Here is a 14,326-nt window from a genome sequence, read left to right on the forward strand (position 1 = left end):
GCCTCAGCCTCCTGAGTGCTAGGATTACAAGTATGTGCCACCATACCTGGCTTACACTTTTCTTTCAACTCAAACCCATTTGGGATCCACTGCAGTATGGGGCTAAACTTCTCAATTATTTTCAGCACTGAATCAATTGCTCTGAAACCATATGGAATAATTCTTCCCAACCTTGTGCAGTAATGCCTGATGTCTCCTGAATCAATCCTCTATAAAAGTTAGCAGCTAATGCCAGGTGTGATGGCACATGCCTGTATTCCCAGCACTCAGGAGGCTGAGGCAGGAGGATTGCCATGAGTTCAAGGCCAGCCTGGACAACATAGTGAGTTCAAGGACAGTCTGAGCTGGATAGCAAGGCTTTGTCTCAAAAAACTTTAAAAAAAAAGTTAGCAACTAAGTCACTTCTGTTCCATTTATTGCCTGTCCTGCTTTCATCCAAGTAACATATAGGACTAATAAATTATTGCTTGTAATAAGCTTTGAAGGCTCAGCTACTTCTAATCCATGTAATGCTAGGCTAATCTTAACTACTCTGAGGTTCCACATCTATTAAACTAGGCTAGTAACAGTAGGCTGGTCCCTGATAGCCATCCTCCCTGTCTTCTTTAGTAACAGCATTTGGGGTTTTAAGTGCACATATGCCTTCCCTGAATATAGATTGCATTTCCCAGTCTCCCTTCCTGGGAGACCTGACCACAAAACCCAATCAGTCCAATATGGTATAAGAAATGCCATGTGGGATCTTGGGAAAATAGCCTTCAAGGCCTGGAATAAAGATGGAAAGCCAGAGTTCCAGCAGCCATAAGGCCATGAAGTGACCTCAGAAGGAACCTGGGTCTCTGACCATGCAGGCTCCCTACCTGCACTGAGCTGATCATCCCTGGACTTCTCATACCTGAGGAAAAAATTCCTACCTTATTTATACCTTTATTATTTTTGAGTTTTCTGTCACTCACAGCCCAACCTAAAGAACAGGTCTCTCAAAGGAGAGGGGTAAAAGTTAAATAAGAAAATAGAACACAAAAGATACAACCATTTTATATTTCTGCAACAAAGGGTCTAGCACTGTTTCTACACATAGCAAGCAACTCAAACATTTGTTGAAATGAGTATGAATCTGGAAAAGTGAAGGCAATTTCATTGCTTTAAAAAAATAATCTTTTTACTAACTTACTTTTCCTAATGAACATCCCCATTTTGTAAGTCCTGTAAAATATTTCATTGGAATCGTATTAAATCTTTACCAATATTTGAATATAAAATATTAGCATGGGGGCTGGGGATTTAGCTCAGTGGTTCCGCTGCCTGACTCGCAAGTGCAAGGACCCGAGTTCGGTCCCCAGTACCAAAAAAAAAAAGAAAAAATATTGTCACTATTGTTGTATTTAAACTTATCTGGAAAGGGTCAAGAACTGGTTAATTGATTAATTTCATCCTATTCATTCAAAACACATTCAGTAAGAGGATACTCTCTAACAAGCATAGTTATAAAAATGATACTTTGAAGTTAAAAGACAAGAAATGTTAGGTAAATAATCCCTAAGCCCACTTTCACTCAGAGAGGTGGGAGAGATGATATTATCTATCTATTGTCAGGTGAGGACAATGGCTAACAAGCTACTTTGTCTCCACTGCCCCAGGTGTGAATGTAGAATCTCTTGTGTCTCTTTTTCACAGCCCATGAGACCCCTCCAACCCAGGGTCCTAGCCTTGTGTTTTGTCGTTTGCTGTCACCTCATGTTTTCTGAGACTCCCCTGCTACACCTGTGTAGCCCATGCTCCAGTCCCTTTGTCAGTAGGTCTGGTGCTCCCTCCCACACATTGACAGTGACAGAGCTAAACATGACAGTGTTGAAGCTCCTTAGTTCACAGCTTTGTTGTACAGGTGGGGCTTAGCCCTGTGGAGACTGGCAGCAGTCTGCACACGACAGCATCATTGTTGTTGTCATCACCACCACTCTGACACTTTGCTAAGCACCTTCCCACTGAATATAACTCTGAACCCTGACAATAATTTCCTACAGTGGGTACTGTTATCACATCCATTTAAAGTGAAAAGCAGGGCCACATAGGTTAGGTAACATATCCAAGAACTCATGGCTAGCGAGAGTACCCTCACTGGTTGTGATATCTGAGCTAAGTCAGGCTTTGAACTCAGCTCAGACCTGTTTCTATTCCAAACTATTCTTCATATCCTGTCCCACAAAGAATTGATGGGCACTTTACACCCTACACTGGCAAGTTGCTCCCATCACCCTGCCCCCACTTCCTACCTAGCTGTTCCCTTCTCTAACCCAGCACATGGGTTTCTCAGCTCAATCAAGAGTCCTACTTTTTCCTTTCCTTTCCCAAGGGGCAAAAGGCTTCATACCAGGGTGGGGCTCTCATACTCAGAACAGCTACTTCCCTGAAGTTGTCCCTGATCCTATCACTACTCCTCAGCTGTGGGTTTCAGCACTAGGGCCAGTGTCTTGGCCTACACTCCAGGGTCTCTGATCTAGAGGTTAATACTAGACACACACTGATGGACAGGGGAAGGAAGTGGGGAAGGGGAGAGGAAAGGGACAAGAGGGTACTAGGATTGAAAATAATCAAAGTATCATTGTTACATAAATATATGTACCAATTTCCAAAAATGAACTTTGCCATTCTGTATTACTAACATACTCTAATTTAAAAATAAAGAAGAAAAAGACATTAATAGATTTTCCCTCTGGGTCTCTCAGATTAGACCCTTCATCAGCTTCTGTGAGCTAATCTCAGTCAGGCACTAAGCCAAGCAGGGGGACAGAACCACACACACACACACACACACTCACACACACACACGCTCAAATTCCAGTTCCTACCAGCCATCTGGGTAGATCTCCTGTACTCTAGCCCTGAGTTTCCGTAGCAGGCTTCTATCTGTTACCCATGTTCAGGGTCCAGAGAGGCCCAAGGCTGCACCCCCAAGTCACAGGGCTCCCAGGCCACATTAGTCCGTCTTCCCAGGTCTTCCTCTGACAGTTCTGACCAGTCGCCTTTTCTAGAACTTGCACATGTATTCCTCCCACTGAGGCTGCAGATCCATCCTGAACCCCAGAATGTTGGACAGGCTGGGGGAGGCAGAGATTTCACCATGAAGGGGCCACAACAGAAAGTGCGGGTGCGCTATTATGGTTTGCTGAGTGTTCGGCTGCAGCAGGGCCTCCCTCAGTCTTCTGTGCCTGGAAAGACAGGAGCTGATTGACTGACCGGGTGAGTGAGACCCTAATGACATACATGACACTGGCTCCAATGATGGTGGAACAAGAAGGCACAGCTGCAGGATGGGGCATAGGCCACAGGGAAGGAGGTAGAGACTGGGACCTGCCATGGGTCTGCCTATCTAGCTGGCCACCCCTCCTCTTACTGCTCCCTTGGCCCTTCCACTGTGTCCCACTGTGTCTCTCAGGCTGACACTCACTCCCCAGCACTACAGGAGGCATCCTTTGTTCGCCACATAAGTCGTCCTCTCCTACAACATGACCTTGACCTCAGGGGCCATCTACTCAAGGAAGGCCCATCTCTGCCCCAACCCAGGGGGCATCTGAACCATCTGTGAGGGTTCTCAAACAGGCAGATGGCCAACCTCCTTCCCAGGGCCCCAAAGGATGCTGATGCTGTAGGTGAGTCACCATTCCAGCCGAGATCTTTCTCTGAGCATCGGACAATGAGGCCAGCTCCACTGAGCTGTCCCAAGGTACCCCACACCAAAATGGCCAACACTGAATTCACTATCTCTCTCTTCCTCTTCCTCACTCAATACCCTTTTCATGTTCCACTTCTAGGTGACCAACTCCACCTCATGTCACCAAAGCAAGAGACCCTGATGCCACCCTCCCTCACATCTACCACATTTTCATGAGAGGCCACTACCTTGTTTCCTTGGAACAATGCCCTCCCACCCTGCGGCCAGGTTTACCTCATCTCACACCAGGACCCTGGAAGCCTCCACTCACCTCCCAATCTCCAGCCTCCATCATACTCTATGCTGCCACCAGGATTAGAAGTGAAGCAATGGTGCTTCTCTTCTCTTGGACTTTTTTTTTTTTGGTACCGAGGATTGAACTTGGGTCCTTGCACTTGCAGGACAGGAGGTGGAACCACTGAGCTAAATCCCCGGCCCTCTCCTCTTGGACTCTTACACAATTCTCCATTGACAACAGGACAATGTCCAAACTCCTGGGCAATGCCCGCAACTGACCCAAAGCACCGCCACCAGCTCCTCCTCTTGCCTTCTCACACTCCAGCAGCACACACTGCCCTACAGCTGACACACCAGGCTCACTGTGGCTTCTGGGCTGCTGCACAGTGCTGCCCCTGCCTGTGCCCCTGCAACTGGAAAGCTAAAGCTCTTTAAGATCCAGAGTCTGATGTAGTCCCATGGGCTCCCACTTCCACAACTACACCACCCCTGACACTGCATCCTCCTCATCTATTTTCTCTATCTGTAAAGTCTGTGAGTCTCCTGAGGACAGGAACTGTAATGTCGAGGCCAGTTACATGCTCAGTGAGTTTTTACATAATGATTAAAAACCGCTAATGAGACCAAAGTGTTCTTCCATCCCCTCAAGAAGCAAAGGAGGCAGCCAATTTCAAGGCAACAGAAATAAGGCCAACTGCTATCTTGGAAGCCATGACAGGTAATACCTCAGCAACAGATGCTTTGGGTAGCCCTTGGGGAGTCTTGAAAGAAAAGAGTCAGCAGCTAGGGCTTAATATGTCAGGGATTTCTAGCACAATTCAAGAAAGCAAAGCCATGCCTGGAATGTGAACATTAATCACCCCTGCTCTCTGTGCCTACGCCACGCTGATGTTGTGGTACTTCTTGTATTCACTGTGCCCTTTCTCTGATGGAGACCATGGCAGGTGCAGCTGTTCCCTCTGCACCTGGCTGACTGCAGCTCATCCTCCAGGTGGCAGCTCAAGGCCCCTTCCTTTGGGAAGCTGCCTCTGGCACTCCTAGCAGGTAAAGCCATTTATGATCTCTTGACACCTGGACTTCTTGTTTGTACCATCAGAAGTGCTATAATTAATTTCTTATGTGCTTGTTATTGGTTTTGTACTTATTTAATTTAATTTTGTTAGACTGTAAGCTAAAAACAGCAAGGACTGGGCTTGTCGTTTTCCACCACTGTGGTCCCATATTCAGCTTAGCAATGGGCCCTGAACAAGAACTGCATGGGTTGTTGGACAGGTGAGTGGGTGGACAAATAGATGGATGAGCAGGCGAACAGATCTGCCAGGAGAGGGAAAAACAGGGAATAAGCCCACATTCAGTTGCTGGTACAGTCCTTTGATATCCTCCAGAACCCCTCAACCTTGACTCAGCCCCTATAATGCAATCTCAGATCTTAAATCTGGGGCTGCCTACTGAAGAAACAATGCACACACCAGGGATATTCTTGTTTACTTAGAAAGCAGGTGTCTCAGAGCAAATTGATACCTTGGGCATGCTGGGTCCATGTCCAGTGATCTCTCTATAATACCAGGTTTCCACTTTCTGTTTATGAGTACTACTGGCTATGTTGCCAAAACTAGATTTCCAGACTCTCTCTGGCCTAAAAAGGCCCCTAAGATGATGAGATCACAGACACACTGTCTTTGCTTAGCTAGCCACCTTCACTGAACTAGGTGGTGGAGCTTGTACTAAGTCAGAGCCTAGTCACTATTCTCATGTAGCCACACTATGGAGCCAACAAGCAACCCTGAAGCAGAAGTTTTCAACTGAGATAAACCATGGACATGGTTTATTAGCAATGGTATGTGACCTACAGGCAGCCATTGAGAAACTGCTATATGCAAACTGATGTTCTCAAGTCCATGGGCTTTGCCAGGTGGGGAATCAGGCAAAGTCTCCAGCCTTATCTGGGGAGGAAGCATGGACTACTGATCTCTACCCTTCAGAAAGACTGACACCATCTATATCTGATGTGCACAAAGGCCACAGAGTACACAATGCAAAGGTGCCCAGCCATAAATTACAGAAATAACTGAAACACTCAGCATCCTTTGTAATCAGCAAAATAATGCTATATATCAATCAGCAAATAACTTCTAAACTTATTTAAAAGCTTCCCAACAAGAATACAAATCCTAGCCCTGGTTATCAACCTAACAACACATATATCAATAAGTTCTATTCTTTAACTGTTTACAGGAAAGATCAGGATTCAATGGTCCCTGGTATAAACAGGACCTAAAATCAATCACTCCTAATTAAACTCAACTCCTCAAATAAAAAATCAGGAAATTAAAATACCTAAAACCAAAAGAAGATGAATGGATAAAGAAAATGTGCTATTTATATATAATGGAGTACTATTCAGCCGTAAAGACAGATAAACGAGTCATTTATAGGAAAATGAATCCACCTTGACACTATAATCCTAAGTGAAGCGAATTGGACATAGAAGTCTAAGTATCACATTGTTTCTCTTGTATGATAAACTCAAAGGGTAAATAAGGAGCAGAATGGAGGATAGATATTGGAAAGTAGGAAGAACATGTTCAAACAGGAGAGGGACCAAGAGAGGGGGAGAAGGGAAGAAAGGAAGGGAAAAAGAAAAAAGAGAATGGAAGAAAAAATGGAAACAAAGCTTGTATGCAAATGAGGAGGGGAGGGAAATGGAGTAAAAAAGGGGAACCAAGATGTGTTACATACAGGTGTAAACTCCTTTTATATATGACAAATATGTACTAATAAAAATTAATTAAAACCAAAAGAAACTTTCATAAGCACCATTTTCCAATGCATCCCTGTTTTATTCCCTCACCTGTGACTCCTACACTGTGTGTGTGTGCGTGTGTGTGTGTGTGTGTGTGTGTGTGTGTGTGTGTCTGAAACTACACCCTGAGGCAGCCTGGACTGGGACAAAGGCACACGTGGAGGCAGTAGGGTCCTCAGCTCTCCCAGAGCCACATCTGGGACAATCAACCTCTCTGAGCTTCCGTTTTCTCATATTTACATCAAACCTGCCCACCAACCCTGCTGAATCACTATGAGGCTGGTGGAAATACCAGGCATCAAGACACTTTTTGAGTATTATAAAGCGTTGAGATACTGTGCAATGGAGGGGACAGCCAATTCAATAAAATTCTCATTTTATTTATGGAAATCAGTCATCAGGAACCCACCATTTATTTTATCTTTTCTTTCAACAAACATGCATTGGGCACTTACTAAATGCCAGATGCCACACCAGGAACAAGGACCTCTTGGTGAGAAAACGAACCACAGTCCACGATCCACTGGAGCAGAAGTACACTGCAGCAGAAGACAAAGACCTACCAACAGCTACTCATGTTAAAGAACATGTCCTTCTACCTCACGGGCCATGCTAATAATTTGTCTCTTTTCTAAGAGAAATCTGAAGCAACTGAGGGGTTTTCAGAGTGACATACTCAGATCATTCTGACCACCCTGTGCTAGCTCTAAGCCAGCACTCTTACCTACAAAGACATATGAGGTGGGGTGCCACAAGGACATCACTGGTGGTCACATTATATCACTAAATACCACAGCAAGTATGTGGGGGTCTAGTAGGGGAAAATCTATAAATCCTAGTGGGCTAAAAGAGTTGGAGATATGGAGCCTAGGGAATAAAAAGACAGCTATAGAGGAGACACAAAGTAAAAAATATCTTAAAACAATGAAAGTCACTAATTCCACATAACAAATTTTATTGCACAAAGAGACAAAGCAAATTCCCTTGAATTTATTAACTTGTTTCCATAAATATTTAATTATTCAGAAATGTACTGAAAGCACAGATTTTTCCTTGCCCCAGTTACACAGAAGACTTATATAAGAGTGGGTAAGACTTATTGTATCCAATAAACGTGGACTTAATTTATTCTTCCTTTCTTCTCAAACATGATTTTCAAAGGAACTCATGAATGTCAAAGCCAAACATTTAAATTTTCTTTTGATTACTCATGATTGTCTTAATCTAAAAATAAAACCTATAATAAAAATATTTAAGTTCTAAACAGAGAAAGTATTATGTTGCATTAAACCCATTCTTTTCATAGAATTGCAAGACAAGTAGGAAGAACTTGGGAAGCCCAACCCTGGTTCTTGGATAGACCTGGGATAGAGGTCTGGCTCCCAGGTGACTCCATCTTCTCCTCCTGTACCTACTGTCCTGGTGTAACCCAGGATGAGTTCTGCTGGCTCACCAACAACCCCTACCACCAAGCTCATCTGAGTTTTAACACATTTCTTCTGCAATAACTTACATAACTTCCACAGGTAATAAATCAATCCCCTCTCGCAAAAAAAGCATCCTAAAATCTTTGTAGCCCTGGGAGAGAGGAAAACATTATCCTAGCTCACATTTATGGGTGCTCACAATGTGCAAGAACCCTGCTGAGAGCTGCTCCACATCACCTTGAAACCTTGTAAGAATCATGCTCCAGGACACATAGCTCTCGAGTGGTGCAGTATGTTCTTTAAGCACTGCCCAGCCACCTCTCTGACACTCAAGAGATAAATCTCCCACCAAGAAGACAATAGATTCAAAAGCTCAGCAGAAAACAGGGAAACAATTTGCTGCTCTGGGTCTCCACAGTCTCTGCTCTCCTCCATAAGCTGTGGAATCTATTGGTACAGTGCACAGGCAGAGAGAAGGTACTCGCAGTGATGCTAAGGTGACCCCTCTTCTGAGAAGAGCTGGGGCAAAAATAAGCACTCTAAGCAGAAGCTTCCTGTCAGGCACCACTGTAACATCCCACTGCATTATGTCACTGACTCTTCAACAGTCCTGATTTAAGTAATAGAACTACCCCATTTTACAAAGCAGGGAAACCCATTATCAGACACATGTGTGACAGATTAGAATTTGAAACCAGAGCTGCCTGCTCCAGGGCCTCAATCTGCTTGGCCACTTTATCTGAGGTTGTCTCTTACAGCCAGCCACTTTGGTCACCTCCCATGTGGGTGTGACTCCTCCCAAGGGCAGGAACGGAGTGCCTTCACTCCATGTGCCCAGCATCCAGTACACAGTGTAGCCCATGCAGGAGTCCAGCAGTGCTGCTGAATGAATGCCCACCTGAAGTGGAGCTCCTTCTCTGTGATCAAGGGGCTCACACAATGACAGTCAAGGGAGCACATTCTGTGAGCAACAGCCCCACAGAAGCCAACCCAACCAACTCTCCTCTATCCATGGCCACAACGTACAGACCACCTACTCGGCTCCCAGGGCCTGTTCCTCACTGTCCCAGCCCAAAGCGGGTGTGGGGGCACCTCAGCAAGCATGCACAGCTTCTGCTTATCTTTACACTTGTCCTTTCTCTCCATCTCCATCCTGACCTGAAGCATCTAGAGGGAATATTTCTTTCCTCTTCCATTCCAAAGACCCTGCAGGACAAGTGTTGCCAGTCACACCAAAAGCCTACAGCCAATCTGTGGCTTAGCACATTCCTACTAAGAGTCAACACTCAAATATTTGGGAAGTGAAGGAATAGAGTTCAGAGACAGGTTTCACCAGAGCCCTACTTACAATTTCATAAGAGTGTGCAGTGTTTGGTAGCATGACTCGTCTGGGCAGAAGTCCATCTGCTGTCACACTGCCTGCCAGAAGGCCACCTTGTGCAGAGCCCTGGAGACCCAGCAGCAAAAACAGGGGAGATTTCCCTTGTGCAGAGAGACACACACATAAAGGCATGCGTGCACTAACACAAAGTGTGCACACGACAGTCAAAGGAGGTCAAGTAGGAGGGGGAATCACTTGTCCCTGGAAAAACTGAGTAGGCTTTACAAAGGACGGGAACTCGAGCTGAGAAGCCATGCTCAAATCACCCAGGGAGAAGTAATTGTTCTGTGCCTCTGTGACCTCACACACCGCTCACCTCTCATCACCAGGCCCACTACACTGCTCTGTAACCAGTACCTCGTGTGTCTGTCCACACACAGCATGTGAGCGTCTCAAAGGCAGAAATGAGACATTCTCCATGGCTCACCCTTTCCCACCCAAGAGGTACCTGCTGACAAGAAACAGAGACTGCTGTAGGTTAGTAGTACCAGAGCAGCGCACCCTTCCCAAGCACCTACACCACCTGCCATTGCAGCATGTTCTTTGCATCTATGAGCTCATCTCCTCTGGACAGAAACCACAAATGCAGATCCCATTATCATCCATTTTACAGATAAGGAAACTGAGATACAGAAAGATTAGATAAATCACCCCAAGTTACACAGCCAGTAAATGACAGATCTGGGCTCTGAATCACAGGCTGAATGGAAATTCAGTTTTCAATTACCACTGAACAAATCCTTTTCCTTTCTCTTTCAGTCTCCGCCTCACATCCAGACACATGGACTGGCCTTTAACCTACTGCTCACTGGGACCAAAGCCATTTCTCTCAGAAGAAAAGAAAGGAGGATGTCTGTTGTTAGTCTTCTGAACAATGACTGCTAACCAGCACAGAGTAAACAGCATGGGGGAGGGGGGGCAGAGATACAAAGTGTGCTTCCCTGTCAGTCAGAAACATTTTTTAAGGAGGAACTGTGTGTACCAACTTTACACTGTTGGGACAATTTTCAAAACAGATTAGGCGAATAAGTGTAGGAGCAAAGAATATATATAGAATGCTACTGTTGGGCCAGGGATTTAGCTCAGTGGTTCCGCTGCCTGCCTCGCAAGCGCAAGATCCCAAGAATGCTACTGTTTATGTAAGAGAAAGGATATATAATAAACAAAAAACTAGTAATAACAGTTGCCTCTAGGGGAAAAGATTATGAACAAGAAAGACACTTGACAACTGATTCCCCTACTTGCCTAAAGAAAAAAATCCATGTGTGATCTTACTTTTTAAAAAATAAAATAAAAAAACACTATTTAAAGGAGCCTTTTCCAAATGCTTACATGCATGATTGAAACCATGGAAATTTATGTCTGTTTCTGAACAAAAACTGGATGAACTTAATGTGTGGTGAAAGAGTACAGTACTGTAAAACAATTTCTGTCTTTCACGTTAAGGTTCACTAACTCGACTAATGTGAAAATATTTTGGTGCAATAAATAAAATACATGTTGAGGAATAGATACAATATAGATATAAGCAGCATACCTTCCCAGTGAAAACCCTTCATTAATGAGCACCTCTATGTGCCAGGCAAGTGCTAAAAAAGTTTTTTTGCTTTGGTTTGGTTTTTGAGATAGGGTCTCACTATGTAGTTCAGCCTGGCTTTGAACTCACTATGTAGTACAGGCTGGCCTCAAATTTGCTGCAATCCAACTCCCTCAGCTTCCTGAGTGCTGGGATTATAGGCATGCACCACCATGTCCAATTTAAACAGGTATTTTTAAAAGAGGAACTAAACCACAGGTCATTAGTTTCCACACCCTATTTTTGAGGAAAATATAACAGCATACTAATCAGAAGCCAGAGTTAGGATGCCTAAGGATCACATAATCTAAAACTCTTCTTGCTTAGCTAAGAAACTAAGGTCTGGAGAGAAGAGACTTGTCCAAAGTCACATAAGATGCCCAGGCCTCAGGGTTCCCAGTCCTGCCCTGCTTACACAGTACATGCTACTCTGGACAGGCAGGGGCAGGAACCTAAAAGAACCCTAACAGTGACTGCCAAGTAGATCATGTGCTTTCAGATATCTTATCTCACTTACTCTTCACAACAGCCTCACAAGGCAGCCATGGTTATCCTTAGTTTACAAATATGGAAATCAAAACTCTGAGAAGGTAAGGAACTGGGATGGGGGAAAGCCAATCATCGCACCAGCCAGTATGTTAGTTCTTGACTACCACCAAGTGTTGGGCTCCCTTTTAACCTACAAGGCATAATGGTCACCCTAAGAACAATGGTCTCAAAGAGCCACTTACTTGGTTTCTGCCAGAACAGAGTGGGACAACTCATGAACATGCTGCTTCTAGACCCTTTGGAGCCTACTATCCAAGCACTGGCTCCATAAGGACTAGTCCTGAGATGTCATCCCCACAATGCCACTGGGACACCACCACCACACCAGTGTAGCGCAGGAGGCCAGCAGCATGATGTTCGGCCCCCAAAAGTCCCGTAGCTTCTACAGTGAAAAACAGTGCTGGCCAGCAGAAAAGCCTCTGCCACCTTCTGTCCACACAACACAGAAAAGTGGCATTACAGGTCAGATAGGACAACTGCTAGGGAGAAGAGACGCCGAGCATGGAAAGGTCACATATGTATATAGAACACTTTTCTGAAATTTAAGGGGAGCTGTCATCTCGCTCTCTTCTCTCTGGCCCCACAGGAGCCTAACAAAGGTCTGGCACATCCTTCTTTTGGGGGGATCTTCCTCATGGAATGTGGCAAAATGGAGGGTTCATGCTTGGATAGGGGAGGCAGAATTCCACAGGGATCCAGTGCAAGCCTCAGGTACAAGTCAGATTGAGGTCTAAAGGTCAGCAAACAATAAAATGTTCCTCTACTTTCTATCTCCCACTGCTCCCTGTGTTGCTGTGGCTTCCCTCGGAGACCTGGGAGGGAGAAGCAACCATGGATCCAAGCCATCACTGGTCTGTTGGGGACAGCCCACCACAAACTTCACCCTAAACTCTATCAAGAAAGTGGCCAGACCTCAGTTCTTGATAAGTAATCCCCTGTCCTTTAGACTCCTTTAGGGTCCCAAATCCAACCTGCCCATCGTCACAACAGTAGAAAGACATAACTTTAACCAACGATTTTCTCAGTAAGTACTGTTCATTCTATCCTCACAGGGCCCCTGAGAGGCACACATGCAGGTAGCAGGATGCTCATTTTGCAAAGGAGGAAACAAATCTCAAAAAGGCAAACGGCTCCCAGGTAATATAGAGTCAAAAGCTTCTGAATTCTCCTTCCTGCTCTTCCCCCTCACCAGGCTGCCATTTCAGTCTTTTTGAGACTAGCCCTGTGCAGACTTGCAAATAGCATCTGGTACCAAGAGACAACAATCCAGGACACTCCCAAGCTTCACACTAACAACTCTTCAAATACACACGTTTTCCAAGAGCCGATTATCCAACGAAAGCCAACCACCACCCAATCTAGGCATGCCCCTTCGAAAGCACGAAGGCCCCTGAGGGGTGAAAAAGAAATACGCCCCACTTAGGGCACGGGAAGCTGCCGGCCTAGTAACCAGGGGAGCTGAGATCCAAGTCCGACTCTGCGAGGCACACTGGCAGGCCTGCACTGCCCCTCTGGTGGCAACCCTGAAGGCCTCCAGAATCCGCGGAGCCCAAAGCTCCTGCTCCCACCTGAAGCCCCTGGTCAACGGAGAGAGAGGCTCCCCTTTTGGGGAACTACTCACCCTCCACCCGCGATTCCCCTGTGGCCCAGCTTCCGGACCTGCAAACACTCGGGCCCCGCCCCCGGCCCTGTAGGTCTCCCTGCCCCGCCCCTTGCACCTGTGGTTTCCCAGGGTCCTGGCCCGCTGTCCGCTTTGACCTCACCTCGCAGCCCCCTCCCACTGTCAAACCTGCGGTAGCTCCTGGCCCCGCCCCCCGCACCTGCGGCCCCTCGGCCCTGCCCAACTGCCTCCTCCAACCCCGCTCCAACCCGCGCCCTTTCCCTGCCACCACCCCCACCCTCCGCTCTCCACGGCCCCCGGGACCCGGGCACCTCAGGGCCCCGCGCCCGCAACTCGTCAACAAAACCCTGGTCCCCGGCCCCGCCTCCCGCACCGAGGCCCCTCCCTCCGGGCCCCAGCGGGCCTCGGGTCCCGCCCCCCGCACCTGCAGCTCCCTCCAGCCCGGCCCTCAGGGCCCCGCCCCGCCCCGCCCCGCCGGCTGGCTGACTGGCTGGCCGGTCCTCTCACCGCCACCGCCGCAGTCCCGGCCGGTCACCTTGAAGCGGGCCCCGGTGGCTGCCGCCGCCTCCTCATGGCCCTGGGAGTAGCCCAGCGGCAGCGGCCCCTTCGCTCGGAGGCTGGGGCCGAGCGGAGCCGGGCCGGTGTCAGGCCGGGCGCAGCTAGACCTCGGGCCGACGCGGAGCCGAGCCGGTGCCCAGCCGCAGTAGGAACCGTCCGCTCCCAGACTTGAGCGGCGTGCGGCACAGCCAATCGGCGGGCGGCACCAGGCCGACCTTCGCCAACCAGCTCGTCTCAGGGGCGGAGACACGCAAATCGGCCAGCTGGTCGCACCAGTGCGCAGCCGCTGCAGCTCGGTTCTTAGCCGGCCTCGGCCTTCGTTCTCATCGGCGGACGCCTGGTCGACCTGCGGGGATGCTCCGCTGCCTGCCCACCGAGCTCAGCGCCCAGCTACGCCCATCCCTTGCCTAGAAATAGCTGTGCCTCTTACTCCCCACAGTCCTTCCAGGCCTCATCCAATTT

The 14,326-nt window shown here is 47.3% G+C and overlaps 1 protein-coding gene across 27 annotated transcripts in view; it reads right to left on the minus strand.

Annotated features, from left to right (window-relative positions):
• Ralgps1 (Ral GEF with PH domain and SH3 binding motif 1) overlaps positions 1–14,045 on the minus strand; it is a 262,738-nt gene extending 248,693 nt beyond the window's left edge. For 10 of the 27 annotated variants that reach the window (XR_015439737.1, XR_015439736.1, XM_087182747.1 and 7 more), the window contains exon 1: positions 13,814–14,043. The gene's annotated coding sequence lies outside the window, so the exon portion shown is untranslated. Of the gene's footprint in view, positions 1–7,207; positions 9,932–13,306; positions 13,352–13,813 lie in introns of those variants that run through there. The other 17 variants (XM_021262025.2, XM_087182746.1, XM_087182738.1 and 14 more) reach the window with 8 other exon arrangements.
• Between the last annotated feature and the right edge of the window lie 281 nt (positions 14,046–14,326).

The sequence above is a fragment of the Heterocephalus glaber genome, unplaced genomic scaffold (genome assembly GCF_053883595.1).
Source record: "Heterocephalus glaber isolate CG9 unplaced genomic scaffold, H.glaber_assembly_v1.0 deba00001479, whole genome shotgun sequence".
Lineage (NCBI taxonomy): Eukaryota > Metazoa > Chordata > Mammalia > Rodentia > Bathyergidae > Heterocephalus > Heterocephalus glaber.